The sequence below is a fragment of the Phyllopteryx taeniolatus genome, chromosome 19, assembly GCF_024500385.1.
Source record: "Phyllopteryx taeniolatus isolate TA_2022b chromosome 19, UOR_Ptae_1.2, whole genome shotgun sequence".
In the NCBI taxonomy this organism is placed as follows: domain Eukaryota; kingdom Metazoa; phylum Chordata; class Actinopteri; order Syngnathiformes; family Syngnathidae; genus Phyllopteryx; species Phyllopteryx taeniolatus.
This window is the reverse complement of record NC_084520.1, coordinates 6,068,399-6,081,767: the sequence shown is the minus strand read 5'-3', so window position 1 is coordinate 6,081,767 and position 13,369 is coordinate 6,068,399. Positions and strand designations below refer to the sequence as shown.

General features: G+C 40.2%; 10 non-coding genes across 10 annotated transcripts; all 10 read right to left on the bottom strand.

Annotated features, from left to right (window-relative positions):
* Window positions 1-41: 41 nt before the first annotated feature.
* On the bottom strand, window positions 42-135 carry trnai-uau (transfer RNA isoleucine (anticodon UAU)). Its single transcript has 2 exons — window positions 98-135; window positions 42-77 (listed from the first exon to the last, which is right to left on the bottom strand). It is a non-coding gene; the product is annotated as a tRNA-Ile (tRNA).
* A 2,152-nt stretch (window positions 136-2,287) lies between these two features.
* On the bottom strand, window positions 2,288-2,381 carry trnai-uau (transfer RNA isoleucine (anticodon UAU)). The gene is made up of 2 exons: window positions 2,344-2,381; window positions 2,288-2,323 (listed from the first exon to the last, which is right to left on the bottom strand). It is a non-coding gene; the product is annotated as a tRNA-Ile (tRNA).
* A 424-nt stretch (window positions 2,382-2,805) lies between these two features.
* On the bottom strand, window positions 2,806-2,899 carry trnai-uau (transfer RNA isoleucine (anticodon UAU)). Its single transcript has 2 exons — window positions 2,862-2,899; window positions 2,806-2,841 (listed from the first exon to the last, which is right to left on the bottom strand). It is a non-coding gene; the product is annotated as a tRNA-Ile (tRNA).
* Window positions 2,900-4,018: 1,119 nt separating this feature from the next.
* Window positions 4,019-4,112, bottom strand: trnai-uau (transfer RNA isoleucine (anticodon UAU)). The gene is made up of 2 exons: window positions 4,075-4,112; window positions 4,019-4,054 (listed from the first exon to the last, which is right to left on the bottom strand). It is a non-coding gene; the product is annotated as a tRNA-Ile (tRNA).
* A 390-nt stretch (window positions 4,113-4,502) lies between these two features.
* On the bottom strand, window positions 4,503-4,596 carry trnai-uau (transfer RNA isoleucine (anticodon UAU)). Its single transcript has 2 exons — window positions 4,559-4,596; window positions 4,503-4,538 (listed from the first exon to the last, which is right to left on the bottom strand). It is a non-coding gene; the product is annotated as a tRNA-Ile (tRNA).
* A 1,158-nt stretch (window positions 4,597-5,754) lies between these two features.
* Window positions 5,755-5,848, bottom strand: trnai-uau (transfer RNA isoleucine (anticodon UAU)). The gene is made up of 2 exons: window positions 5,811-5,848; window positions 5,755-5,790 (listed from the first exon to the last, which is right to left on the bottom strand). It is a non-coding gene; the product is annotated as a tRNA-Ile (tRNA).
* Window positions 5,849-6,599: 751 nt separating this feature from the next.
* On the bottom strand, window positions 6,600-6,693 carry trnai-uau (transfer RNA isoleucine (anticodon UAU)). Its single transcript has 2 exons — window positions 6,656-6,693; window positions 6,600-6,635 (listed from the first exon to the last, which is right to left on the bottom strand). It is a non-coding gene; the product is annotated as a tRNA-Ile (tRNA).
* Window positions 6,694-10,700: 4,007 nt separating this feature from the next.
* trnai-uau (transfer RNA isoleucine (anticodon UAU)) lies at window positions 10,701-10,794 on the bottom strand. Its single transcript has 2 exons — window positions 10,757-10,794; window positions 10,701-10,736 (listed from the first exon to the last, which is right to left on the bottom strand). It is a non-coding gene; the product is annotated as a tRNA-Ile (tRNA).
* A 455-nt stretch (window positions 10,795-11,249) lies between these two features.
* trnai-uau (transfer RNA isoleucine (anticodon UAU)) lies at window positions 11,250-11,343 on the bottom strand. Its single transcript has 2 exons — window positions 11,306-11,343; window positions 11,250-11,285 (listed from the first exon to the last, which is right to left on the bottom strand). It is a non-coding gene; the product is annotated as a tRNA-Ile (tRNA).
* A 284-nt stretch (window positions 11,344-11,627) lies between these two features.
* trnai-uau (transfer RNA isoleucine (anticodon UAU)) lies at window positions 11,628-11,721 on the bottom strand. The gene is made up of 2 exons: window positions 11,684-11,721; window positions 11,628-11,663 (listed from the first exon to the last, which is right to left on the bottom strand). It is a non-coding gene; the product is annotated as a tRNA-Ile (tRNA).
* Window positions 11,722-13,369: the final 1,648 nt, after the last annotated feature.

Sequence of the window (13,369 nt, the reverse complement as noted above, 5' to 3'; positions counted from 1 at the left end):
TCTTTGCAGTTGTGTTGTTGTAGTATATATATAACAAAAACTGCTCCAGGTGAGGTTCGAACTCACAACCTCAGCATTGCTTTGCTGGTTACTGTTTTATAAGTACTGCGCACTGACCGATTGCGCCACTGGAGCACATATGTCTTGCTGCCTGTCACAAAATGTGTGTGCGTAAGTGTATGGGTTACATTTTGATGGGCACTTAGGCCTACTATGCTGCTGTATTTTAATGTTGGTCATTATGGTGGAAGTTGGAGGGCTATTTGTTTCAGTGGTACTTAGTGTAAAAGGTACATGGATCGATTGACGATTGCTTTGCTAGTCTGTTAATTAATTACATTTAAAAAACAAAACAAAAAACAGCCAAGAAAAAAAGTTATACATACAGTATCTTCATACGTCTATGCTATAAACAGGGTTTAGATAAATAGATAGATAGGTAGACAGCTAGATACTGTAGATTGACAGATTTGCTAGCTTCATAAAGTTATTAAAATCTTTGCACGTGAGTGATTTTGTAATAATAAGTGAAATGAAAACGACGGACAAATTAAGCAGGCAATTTTTGCAGTTGTGTTGTTGTAGTATATATATAGATATAACAAAAACTGCTCCAGGTGAGAGTTGAACTCACAAGCTCAGCATTGCTTTGCTGATTACTGTCTTATAAGTACTGCACGCTGACCGATTGTGCCAATGGAGCACATGTGGTTGGTTGCCTGGGGGTTGGGGGGGGGGGGGGGGGGGGGGGGGGTCATTTTCTGATGGGCTCTTAGGCCTATCACGCTGCTGTATTTTAATGTTGGTCATCATTGTGGTAATTGGTAGGCTATTTGTTTCGGTGGTACTTGGTGTAAAAAGTGCTTGGATCGATTGATTGCTTTGCTACTCTGTTAAACCATGATTGACGTACATTATAAATGATTTCATAAGTGTACTTCCACCATATAAAAGTTTTGTTTATGATTATTCACACTTTTGCAAATTATTTACAAACAAAACAAAACAATTTTCCCATTTAAATTCATAGGCGCAGCACGGTAGCCGACTGGTTAGAGCGTCAGCCTCACAGTTCTGAGGACTGGTGTTCAATCTCCGGCCCCGCCTGTGTGGAGTTTGCATGTTCTCCCCATGCCTGCGTGGGTTTTCTCCGGGCACTCCGGTTTCCTCCCACATCCCAAAAACATGCATTAATTGGAGACTCTAAATTGCCCGTAGGTGTGAATGTGTGTGCGAATGGTTGTTTGTTTGTATGTGCCCTGCGATTGGCTGGCAACCAGTTCAGGGTGTACCCCGCCTCCTGCCCGATGACAGCTGGGATAGGCTCCAGCACGCCCGCGACCCGAGTGAGGAGAAGCGGCTCAGAAAATGGATGGATGGAAATTCATAGTCCCAAGCAGAACATGGATAAATTGTTACTCGTGCAATTATTGCAGTTTATTTTAATGTTTGTTTTCCGATAGAATCCTCTTTAAAGGAGTTGGGCCTTTTAACTTTGCACATGCAGCATCTTCATACGTCTATGCTATAAACAGGGTTAAGATAAATAGATAGATTGGGAGATAGCTAGATAGATAGACAGATTAGTTGGCTTTGCCAGCTTCATAACAGTTATTGAAACCTTTGCTCATGACTGTGTTTCTAATAATGAGTGAAATGAAAACAACACGAATTAAGCAAGTAATCTTTGCAGTTGCGTTGTAATATATATAACCAAAAACTGCTCTCGGTGAGGCTTGAACTCAAAACTCAGCATTGCTTTGCTGGTTACTGTTTTATAAGTACTGCACACTGACCGATTGCGCCACTGGAGGATACGTGGTTGGTTACCTGTGAAAAATATGTGTGTGTGTGTATGTGTGGGTTACATTGGGCACAGGCCTACTACGCTGCTGTATTTTAATGTTGGTCATTATGGCGGTATTTGGAGGGCTATTTGTTTCGGTGGTACTTGGTGTAAAAGGTGCGTGGATCGATTGATGATTGCTTTGCTAGTCTGTTAATTAATTACATTTCAAAAACAAAACAAAAAACAGGCAAAAAAAAAAGTTACACGTACATTATCTTCATATGTCTATGCTATAAACAGGGTTTAGATAAATAGATAGATAGGTAGACAGCTAGATAGCTAGATACTGGAGATTGACAAATTTGCTCGTCTTCATAAAGTTATTAAAATCTTTGCACGTGACTGATTTTGTAATAATAAGTGAAATGAAAACGACGGACAAATCAAGCAGGCAATCTTTGCAGTTGTGTTGTTGTCGTATATAGATATAACAAAAATTGCTCCAGGTGAGGCTTGAACTCACAACCTCAGCATTGCTTTGCTGGTTACTGTTTTATAAGTACTGCGCGCTGACCGATTGCGCCACTGGAGCACGTATGTCTTGCTACCTGTCACAAAATGTGTGCGGAAATGTATGGGTTACATTTTTTGATGGGCACTTAGGCCTACTAGGCTGCTGTATTTTAATGTTGGTCATTATGGCGGTATTTGGAGGGCTATTTGTTTCAGTGGTAGTTGGTGTATAAGGTGCGTGGATCGATTGATGATTGCTTTGCTAGTCTGTTAGATAGATAGGTAGATAGCTAGATACTGTAGATTGACAGATTTGCTAGCTTCATAAAGTTATTAAAATCTTTGTACGTGACTGATTTTGTAACAATAAGTGAAATCAAAAGGACAGACAAATCAAGATGGCAATCTTTGAAGTTGTCCTCTTGTAGTATATATATATAGCAGTTTTTGTTTTATAAATATATATATATATATATATATATATATATATATAAAACAAAAACTGCTCCAGGTGAGGTTTGAACTCACAACCTCAGCATTGCTTTGCTGGTTACTGTCTTATAAGTACTGCGCGCTGACCGATTGCGCCACTGGAGCACATGTGGGTGGTTGCCTGTCACAAAATGTGTGTGTGCGTATGTGTGTGTTTGGGGGGGGGGGGGGTCATTTTCTGATGGGCACTCAGGCCGACCACGCTGCTGTATTTTAATCCTAAACAGAACATGGATAAATCATTATTATAGTTTATTTTAATGTTTGTTTTCCGATAGAATCCTCTTTAAAGGAGTTGGGCCTTTTAACTTTGCACATGCAGCATCTTCATACGTCTATGCTATTAACAGGGTTTAGATAAATAGATAGATTGGTAGATAGCTAGATAGACAGATTAGTTAGCTTTTCCAACTTCATAACAGTTATGGAAACCTTTGCTCGTGACTGTGTTTGTAATAATGAGTGAAATGAAAACAACACAAATTAAGCAGGTAATCTTTGCAGTTGCGTTGTAATATATATAACCAAAAACTGTTCCAGTTGAGGTTTGAACTCACAACTTCAGCATTGCTTTGTTGGTTACTGTTTTATAAGTACTGCGCGCTGACCGATTGCACCACTGGAGCATATGTGGTTGGTTGCCTGTCAAAAAAATGTGTGTGTGTGTGTGTGTGTGTGTGTGTGTGTGTGTGTGTGTGTGTGTGTGTGTGTGTGTGTGTGTGTGTGAGTGTGTGTGTGTGTGTGTATGTGTGGGTTACATTGGGCACTTAGGCCTACTACGCTGCTGTATTTTAATGTTGGTCATTATGGCGGTATTTGGAGGGCTATTTGTTTCAGTGGTACTTGGTGTAAAAGGTGCGTGGATCGATTGATGATTGCTTTGCTAGTCTGTTAATTAATTACATTTCAAAAACAAAACAAAAAACAGCCAAGAAAAAAAAGTTATACATACAGTATCTTCATATGTCTATGCTATAAACAGGGTTTAGATAAATAGATAGATAGGTAGACAGCTAGATAGCTAGATACTGGAGATTGACAGATTTGCTCGTCTTCATAAAGTTATTAAAATCTTTGTACGTGACTGATTTTCTAATAATAAGTGAAATCAAATGGACAGACAAATCAAGATGGCAATCTTTGCAGTTGTGTTGTTGTCGTATATATATATATATATATATATATATATATATATATATATTTATATATTTATAAAACAAAAACTGCTCCAGGTGAGGTTTGAACTCACAACCTCAGCATTTCTTTGCTGGTTACTGTCTTATAAGTACTGCGCGCTGACCGATTGCGCCACTGGAGCACACGTGGCTGGTTTCCTTGGGGGGGGGGGGAGGTCATTTTCTTATGGCATTTAGGCCTATATTTTAATCCTAAAAAGAATATGGATGAATCGTTTCTCGTGCAATTATTGCAGTTTATTTTAATGTTTGTTTTCCAATAGAATTCTCTTTAAAGGAGTTGGGCCTTTTAACTTTGCACATGCAGCATCTTCATACGTCTATGCTATTAACAGGGTTTAGATAAATAGATAGATTGGTAGATAGCTAGATAGACAGATTAGTTGGCTTTGCCAGCTTCATAACAGTTATTGAAACCTTTGCTCGTGACTGTGTTTGTAATAATGAGTGAAAACAACACAAATTAAGCAGGTAATCTTTGCAGTTGCGTTGTAATATATATAACCAAAAAGTGCTCCAGGTGAGGTTTGAACTCACAACCTCAGCATTGCTTTGCTGGTTACTGTCTTATAAGTACTGCGCGCTGACCGATTGCGCCACTGGAGCACATGTGGGTGGTTGCCTGTCACAAAATGTGTGTGTGTATGTGTGTGTTTGGGGGGGAGGGGGGGGGGGGGGGGGTCATTTTCTGATGGGCACTTAGGCCGACCACGCTGCTGTATTTTAATCCTAAGAAGAACATGGATAAATCGTTACTCGTGCAATTATTGCAGTTTATTTTAATGTTTGTTTTCCGATAGAATCCTCTTTAAAGGAGTTGGGCCTTTTAACTTTGCACATGCAGCATCTTCATACGTCTATGCTATTAACAGGGTTTAGATAAATAGATAGATTGGTAGATAGCTAGATAGACAGATTAGTTAGCTTTTCCAACTTCATAACAGTTATGGAAACCTTTGCTCGTGACTGTGTTTGTAATAATGAGTGAAATGAAAACAACACAAATTAAGCAGGTAATCTTTGCAGTTGCGTTGTAATATATATAACCAAAAATTGTTCCAGTTGAGGTTTGAACTCACAACTTCAGCATTGCTTTGTTGGTTACTGTTTTATAAGTACTGCGCGCTGACCGATTGCACCACTGGAGCATATGTGGTTGGTTGCCTGTCAAAAAAATGTGTGTGTGTGTGTGTGTGTGTGTGTGTGTGTGTGTGTGTGTGTGTGTGTGTGTGTGTGTGTGTGTGTGTGTGTGTGTGTGTGTGAGTGTGTGTGTGTGTGTGTATGTGTGGGTTACATTGGGCACTTAGGCCTACTACGCTGCTGTATTTTAATGTTGGTCATTATGGCGGTATTTGGAGGGCTATTTGTTTCAGTGGTACTTGGTGTAAAAGGTGCGTGGATCGATTGATGATTGCTTTGCTAGTCTGTTAATTAATTACATTTCAAAAACAAAACAAAAAACAGGCAAAAAAAAAAAGTTATACGTACAGTATCTTCATATGTCTATGCTATAAACAGGGTTTAGATAAATAGATAGATAGGTAGACAGCTAGATAGCTAGATACTGGAGATTGACAAATTTGCTCGTCTTCATAAAGTTATTAAAATCTTTGTACGTGACTGATTTTGTAATAATAAGTGAAATCAAATGGACAGACAAATCAAGATGGCAATCTTTGCAGTTGTGTTGTTGTCGTATATATATATATATATATATATATATATATATATATATATATATATATATATTTATAAAACAAAAACTGCTCCAGGAGAGGTTTGAACTCACAACCGCAGCATTTCTTTGCTGGTTACTGTCTTATAAGTACTGCACGCTGACCGATTGCGCCACTGGAGCACATGTGGTTGGTTTCCTTGGGGCGGGGGTCATTTTCTTATGGGCATTTAGGCCTATTTTAATCCTAAAAAGAATATGGATAAATCGTTTCTCGTGCAATTATTGCAGTTTATTTTAATGTTTGTTTTCCAATAGAATCCTCTTTAAAGGAGTTGGGCCTTTTAACTTTGCACATGCAGCATCTTCATACGTCTATGCTATTAACAGGGTTTAGATAAATAGATAGATTGGTAGATAGCTACATAGATAGACAGATTAGTTAGCTTTGTCAGCTTCATAACAGTTATTGTAACCTTTGCTCGTGACTGTGTTTGTAATAATGAGTGAAATGAAAACAACACAGGCGGCACGGTGGCCGACTGGTTAGAGCGTCAGCCTCACAGTTCTGAGGTGCGGGGTTCAATCCCCGTCCCCGCCTGTGTGGAGTTTGCATGTTCTCCCCGTGCCTGTGTGGGTTTTCTCCGGGCACTCCGGTTTCCTCCCACATCCCAAAAACATGCATTAATTGGAGACTCTAAATTGCCCGTAGGCGTGAGTGTGAATGGTTGTTTGTTTGGATGTGCCCTGCGATTGGCTGGCAACCAGTTCAGGCTGTACCCCGCCTCCTGCCCGATGACAGCTGGGATAGGCTCCAGCACGCCCGCGACCCTAGTGAGGAGAAGCGGCTCAGAAAATGGATGGATGGATGGAAAACAACACAAATTAAGGAGGTAATCTTTGCAGTTGCGTTGTAATATATATAACCAAAAACTGCTCCAGGTGAGGCTTGAACTCACAACCTCAGCATTGCTTTGCTGGTTACTGTTTTATAAGTACTGCACACTGACCAATTGCGCCACTGGAGCATATGCTTTTGGTTGCCTGTCAAAATTAAAAGCATCTCAAATTACTAGCAAAACCAACGGGCGAATTGTTACGAGTGCAATTATTGCACTTTATTTTAATTTTTGTTTTCCTATACAATCCTCTTTAAAGGAGTTTGGGCCTTTTAACTTTGCACATACAGTATCGTCATACGTCGATGCTATAAACAGGGTTTAGATAAATAGATAGATTGGTAGATAGCTAGATAGATTGACAGATTTGTTAGCTTTACCAGTTTCATAACAGTTATTAAAACCTTTGGGGGGTTGGGGGGTATTGTGTTTTCACCTGAAGTATAGACTCCAACCTCATGGCCACTTCCACTATCAAGAATCCAAAAAAAGAGTTGTATCAAATATTCTGCCTTCGCACAGGTAATAATGTTCAGTTTTGAGGCAATCATTAACAATCGATGTGCGTTGTGCCGAATTGTACTGAATGATGCTGTGAGTTGTTCCTCATGTTGGAAATAGAGGTAGCCTAACAAGAAAGCACACAGCTGTCATTATGATGCAGTGAATTTCTTCACAACTGCAAACTACAACCAAAATAATTAGCAAATTGTTATATCTATACTTCTCTGGCAGTGTCAATCAAATCTGAACATTTTTATACCTAAAAAGGCAGGATTTTTTATACAGCTCGCCGTGTGCTTGGGACTGTTAGCATTACATTTCCTTTTAACCTTTGTATCAGATATTCAGTTCAAACCTACACAGAACAACACGGCAAATCACGCCCACGCCGATCTGAAAAAGTCGTATAAACAGGAAGGCAAGATGGTAGGAAGGAGTCAACAATGATGCAGGTTAACATTTGCCAGGCCGACTTAAACCCACAGCTGGCAATCAATAATTTGAAAAGGTACCAGAAAATAAAGTTGGTATTCAAATAAGGATTGCAAAGGCAATGTTTGGATTCATTATTGTTTACAGTGTTCTAGAGAGGTGATGAAATTATTTTAAAAAGAAGCAAGTGGAAGAAGAATGAAGCAAAATGGGGTAGAAAGAGCAGGATGTGATGTTTTTATATGATAATACGTTTGCAGTAAACAAAGCACAATGTGGGACCATAGCCTCCTTAAATAAAACCTTTATAGACAAGCAGCCCATTTTCAGTGACATGAAACATACTGCAAATTGTGTATGAAATCAAATTAAAATGACTGAACAAAAATACTATTCAACATGTAAAAGACAACCGTACCGGAAACCTATGTGTCCGATGTGTCTGTCTGTTCAAGAGAAAGAAACACACAGAGACAGAGCAGAGACAAATATATATATTTATATTCTTTTCTATTCTTTGTAATACCATGTTCCCTCGCTATATTGCATTTCACCTATTGCAGTTTCAGTGCAGTGTGAATTTTATTTTCCAAGAATCATATCGCACATAATTTGCGATATCGTGGGAATTTGATTGTATAATGCAGCCCTATGGGGGGCACAAGCCAGTGCAAACTGTAGGCCGGTCCCAAGCCCAGATAAATGCAGAGGGTTGTGTCAGGAAGGGCATCCGGCTTAAAATTTTGCCAAATACGACCGTTCGTCCACAGAATTCCATAGCGGATCGGTCGTGTCCTGGATTAACTTCGTCCGCCACCGGCGCCGTCAATCTGCAGGGCGGCGGTAGATATTCAGCTACTGTGGGTCGAAGTCGAAGGAACGGGTTCTTCGGCAGAAAGAAGAGGAAAGCACAGAGCCTAGAACTGATGTAGGGACTTTGAATGTTGGGACTATGACAGGAAAATCTCGGGATTTGGTTAACATGATGATTTGGAGAAAGGTTTGATATATTGTGTGTCGAGGAGACCAGGTGGAAAGGTGGTAAGGCTAGAAGTTTAGGGGCAGGGTTTAAATTATTTTACCATGGTGTAGATGGGAAGAGAAATGGAGTCGGGGTTATTTTAAAAGAAGAGTTGGCTAAGAATGTCTTGCAGGTGAAAAGAGTATCAGATTGAGTGATGAGGCTGAAACTTGAAATTGAGGGTGTTATGTATAATGTGATTAGTGGCTATGCCCCACAGGTAGGATGTGACCTAGAAGTGAAAGAGAAATTCTGGAAGGAGTTAGACGAAGTAGTTCTGAGCATCCCAGACAGAGAGAGTCGCAATTGGTGCAGGTTCTAATGGACATGTTGGTGAAGGAAACAGGGGTGATGAAGAATTGATGGGTAAGTACGGCATCCAGGAAAGGAACTTGGAGGGACAGATGGTGGTAGACTTTGCAAAGAGGATGCAAATGGCTGTAGTGAACACTTTTTATCCAGAGAGGCAGGAACATAGGGTGACCTACAAGAGCGGAGGTAGAAGCACGCAGGTTGATTACATCTTTTGCAGACGATGTAATCTGAATGAGGTTACCGACTGTAAGGTACTGGTCGGGGAGAGTGTGGCTAGACAGCATAGGCTGGTGGTGTGTAAGATGACTCTGGTGGTGGGGAGGAAGATTAGGAAGACAAAGGCAGACCAGAGAATCATGTGGTGGAAGCTGAGACAGGACGAATGTTGTGCAGCTTTTCGGGAAGAGGTGAGACAGGCTCTCGGTGGACAGGAGGAGCTTCCACTAGACTGGACCACTGCAGCCAAGGTGATCAGAGAGGCAGGCAGGAGAGTACTTGGTGTATCTTCTGGCAGGAAAGGAGAGAAGGAGACTTGGTGGTGGAACCTGACAGTACAGGAACTCATACAAGGTAAAAGGTTAGCTAACAAGAAGTGGGACACCGAGAGGACCGAGGAGGGGCGAAAGTCATACATTCAGATGCGACATAGGACAAAGGTAGAGGTGGCAAAGGCCAAACAAGAGGCATATGATGACATGTATGCCAGGTTGGACACGAAAGAAGGAAAAAAGGATCTATACAAGTTGGCCAGACAGAGGGATAGAGATGGGAAGGAGGTGCAGCAGGTTATGGTGATTAAGAATAGAGATGGAAATATGGTGACTGGTGCCAGTAGTGTGCTAAATAGATGGAAAGAATACTTCGAGGAGTTGATGAATGAGGAAAATGAGAGAGAAGGGAGAGTAGAAAAGGCAAGTGTGGTGGACCAGGAAGTGGCAATGATTAGTAAGGGGGAAGTTAGAAAGGCATTAAAGAGAATGAAAAATGGAAAGGCAGTTGTCCCGATGACATTCCTGTGGAGGTATGGAAGCATCTCGGAGGTGGTTGTGTAGTTTTTGACCAACTTGTTCAATAGAATTCTAGTGCTTGAGAAGATTCCTGAAGAATGGAGGAAAAGTGTGCTGGTGCTTGTTTTTAAGAACAAGCGTGATGTGCAGAGCTGTGGGAACTATAGAGGAATCAAGTTGATTCGCCACACAATGAAGTTATGGGAAAGAGTAGTGGAGGCTAGACTCAGGACAGAAGTGAGTATTTGCGAGCAACAGTGTGATTTCATGCCTAGAAAGAGTAACACAGATGCATTATTTGCCTTAAGGATATTGATGGAAAAGTACAGACATGGTCAGAAGGGGCTACATTGTGTCTTTGCAGATCTAGAGAAAGCCTATGACAGAGTACCCAGAGAGGAACTGTGGTACTGCACGTGGAAGTCTGGAGTGGCAGAGAAGTATGTTAGAATAATACACGACATATACGAGGACAGCAGAACAGTGGTGAGGTGTGCTGTAGGTGTCACAGATTAATTTAAGGTGGAGGTGGGGCTGCATCAGGGATCAGCCCCGAGCCCCTTCCTGTTTGCAGTGGTGATGGATAGGCTGACCGATGAGGTTAGACTGGAATCCCCGTGGACCATGATGTTTGCAGATGACATTGTGATCTGCAGTGAAAGCAGGGAGCAGATGGAGGAACAGTTAGAAAGATGGAGGCATGCAGAGGAATGAAGATTAGCCGAGTAAAGTGGATGCATTAATGACTGTATGTACTTCCCGCCATCTAATAAAAGAGCATTTATTTGTTCTCTCTGTGACTATTCCCCACTGGCATCAATAGATGAACAAAGATACATTATTTTTTGTAAAAAAACTGCTCCAGGTGAGGCTTGAACTCACAACCTCAGCATTGCTTTGCTGGTTACTGTTTTATAAGTACTGCGCACTGACCGATTGCACCACTGGAGCATATGTGGTTGGTTTCCTGTAAAAAAATATGTGTGCCTGTGCATGTGCGTGTGTGGGGGGGGGGGGGGTCATCTCACAATTTCTCACGTGTTTTATTGCATGTCAAAATTAAAAGCATCGCAAATTACTAGCAAAACCAATTTCCTATTTAAAATCATAGGACCAAACAGAACATGGGTGAATTGTTACTAGTGCAATTATTGCACTTTATTTTAATTTTTGTTTTCCGATACAATCCTCTTTAAAGGAGTTTGGGCCTTTGAACTTTGCACATACAGTATCGTCATACGTCTATGCTACAAACAGGGTTTAGATAAATAGATAGATTGGTAGATAGCTAGATAGATTGACAGACCTTTGCACGCGACTGTGTTCGTAATAATGAGTGAAATGAAAACGACACAAATTACGAAGGTAATCTTTGCAGTTGTGTTGTAATATATAAAACAAAAAACTGCTCCAGGTGAGGTTTGAACTCACAACCTCAGCATTGCTTTGCTGGTTACTGTTTTATAAGTACTGCGCGCTGACCAATTGCGCCACTGGAGCACGTATGTCTTGTGACAAAATGTACTTTTCTAGTCTGTTAATTAATTTAAAAGCAAATGCGTACAGTATCTTCATATGTCTATGCTATAAACAGGGTTTAGATAAATAGATAGATAGGTAGACAGCTAGATACTGTAGATTGACAGATTTGCTTGCTTCATAAAGTTATTAAAATCTTTGCACGTGAGTGATTTTGTAATAATAAATGAAATGAAAACGACGGACAAATTAAGCAGGCAATTTTTGCAGTTGTGTTGTAGTATATATATAGATATAACAAAAACTGCTCCAGGTGAGGCTTGAACTCACAACCTCAGCATTGCTTTGCTGGTTACTGTTTTATAAGTACTGCGCGCTGACCGATTGCGCCACTGGAGCACATATGTTATGCTCCCTGTCAGTAAATAAGTGTGCCCGTGTGTGTGTGTGTGTGTGGTGTCACGTTTAAGACGGACACTTAGGCCTACTACACTGCTGTATTTTAATGTTGCTCATTATGGTGGTTATTGGAGGGCTGAGTATTTGTTTAGGTGGTGTAAAAAATGACTGATCGATTGATTAGTTTGCTAGCCTGTGTTCTGTAGTTATAGCACCATATGCTGGACCTTGATGGTCACTGCAGCATGTGGCCCCAATGCAAGTCGACGGTAAAGTAGAAGTTATTGTCCAACTGTTTTGCGTAATGCTGCAAAAGACAGTTTTATCAACAATCAAATAATAGTACTGTACGTATATTCTTTTGAACATCTAGCACACAGATGTAAAATGCAAGGAAAAATCTTGTGACAATTAGTTATCCATCATTAAAATGATACAAACAAAGTGCAGCTCAGCTTCAGGCTGGCAGACGTCTCATAGCTTGCGACATGGTTTTGGCCGAAAGTCAAACTTGTTAACTCATTTGAAACCACCACAAGAATGTGAATACAGTATCAGTGCATCACTACAACAACAAAAAAAGAGTCATGCAAACACAACTTCCAGCGGAATTTAAACAGCATCTACGGGGCGCTTCGGACTGAGCCAAAGTAATAACAAATGCCATTTTGGGTGTATTAAGAGAATAATAATTCACATTGTTCCCTGCAAAGACTAAATTGCTGAGTCAAAGACAAAACTACATGAAAATAAAAGATTTCCTTAAATAAAATAAAAGATCTAAAAATGGAAATAAACACAATATAAATGACTGCATGCGTGCAAACGTAACGTAAATGGGCGATGCCAAACTTGTTGGATTGGTTCGATTTGACACCGCATACTTTTTCTTGCAATTTCATTGATACAGATACTGATTGTTTCTCATTTACTGGCATTTTTTTCTGTCAAAATATTTTTACACTTGCAGGCAAATCATATGACAAATATATGTCTTTTAATACATAAAAGAAAATATGCATTTACTGACTTGCAAAGTTGAAAAATGCATATGTCCATTTTTTTCACATCTTTTTTTAATAGTCTGAGCTAGAATTCATCTTTTTGGCTTGGAAATCAAAATGACTCAAATCCTCTCTGTAAAGCTTTTGCCTCTTAATTATCCACATAGACCTAAGAAAATAAGAATTTTAAACCTGTCTTAATCAAGTGTTCAGACTTATGAAAATACATGCATATTCACATATGTTTTGTGTAATTACTTGGGCAAAATCAAATGGAAATATCCTCTTCATCTGGAGTGTGTCATGTTAACATAGATTGTTATCATAATCTTTAAGGATTAAATACCATTTTGGGGATATGGAGTATTGTATGCCTCAGGTAGAGTAGTTTGTTCGGCTCTGAAATTCCGTGAAAAGCAACGTACTTTGATTTCTCAGCAGCCTTTGTGTGTGGGTGGCCTTTTATTGTTTGACGTAATAGGTCATGTAGTGCGTGTTAGGATGTCATGTCCTTGATCAGTTGGAGGGCTGACTGTTTCCTCCTGCTATGCAGTGTCGGGAGTTGTGCTGGGGTAGAAGCTCTGGAGATGATCACGAGGGCTCTCCTTGAACCTTCTTCAGGAGTCTCCAGGATCGAGTGCCTG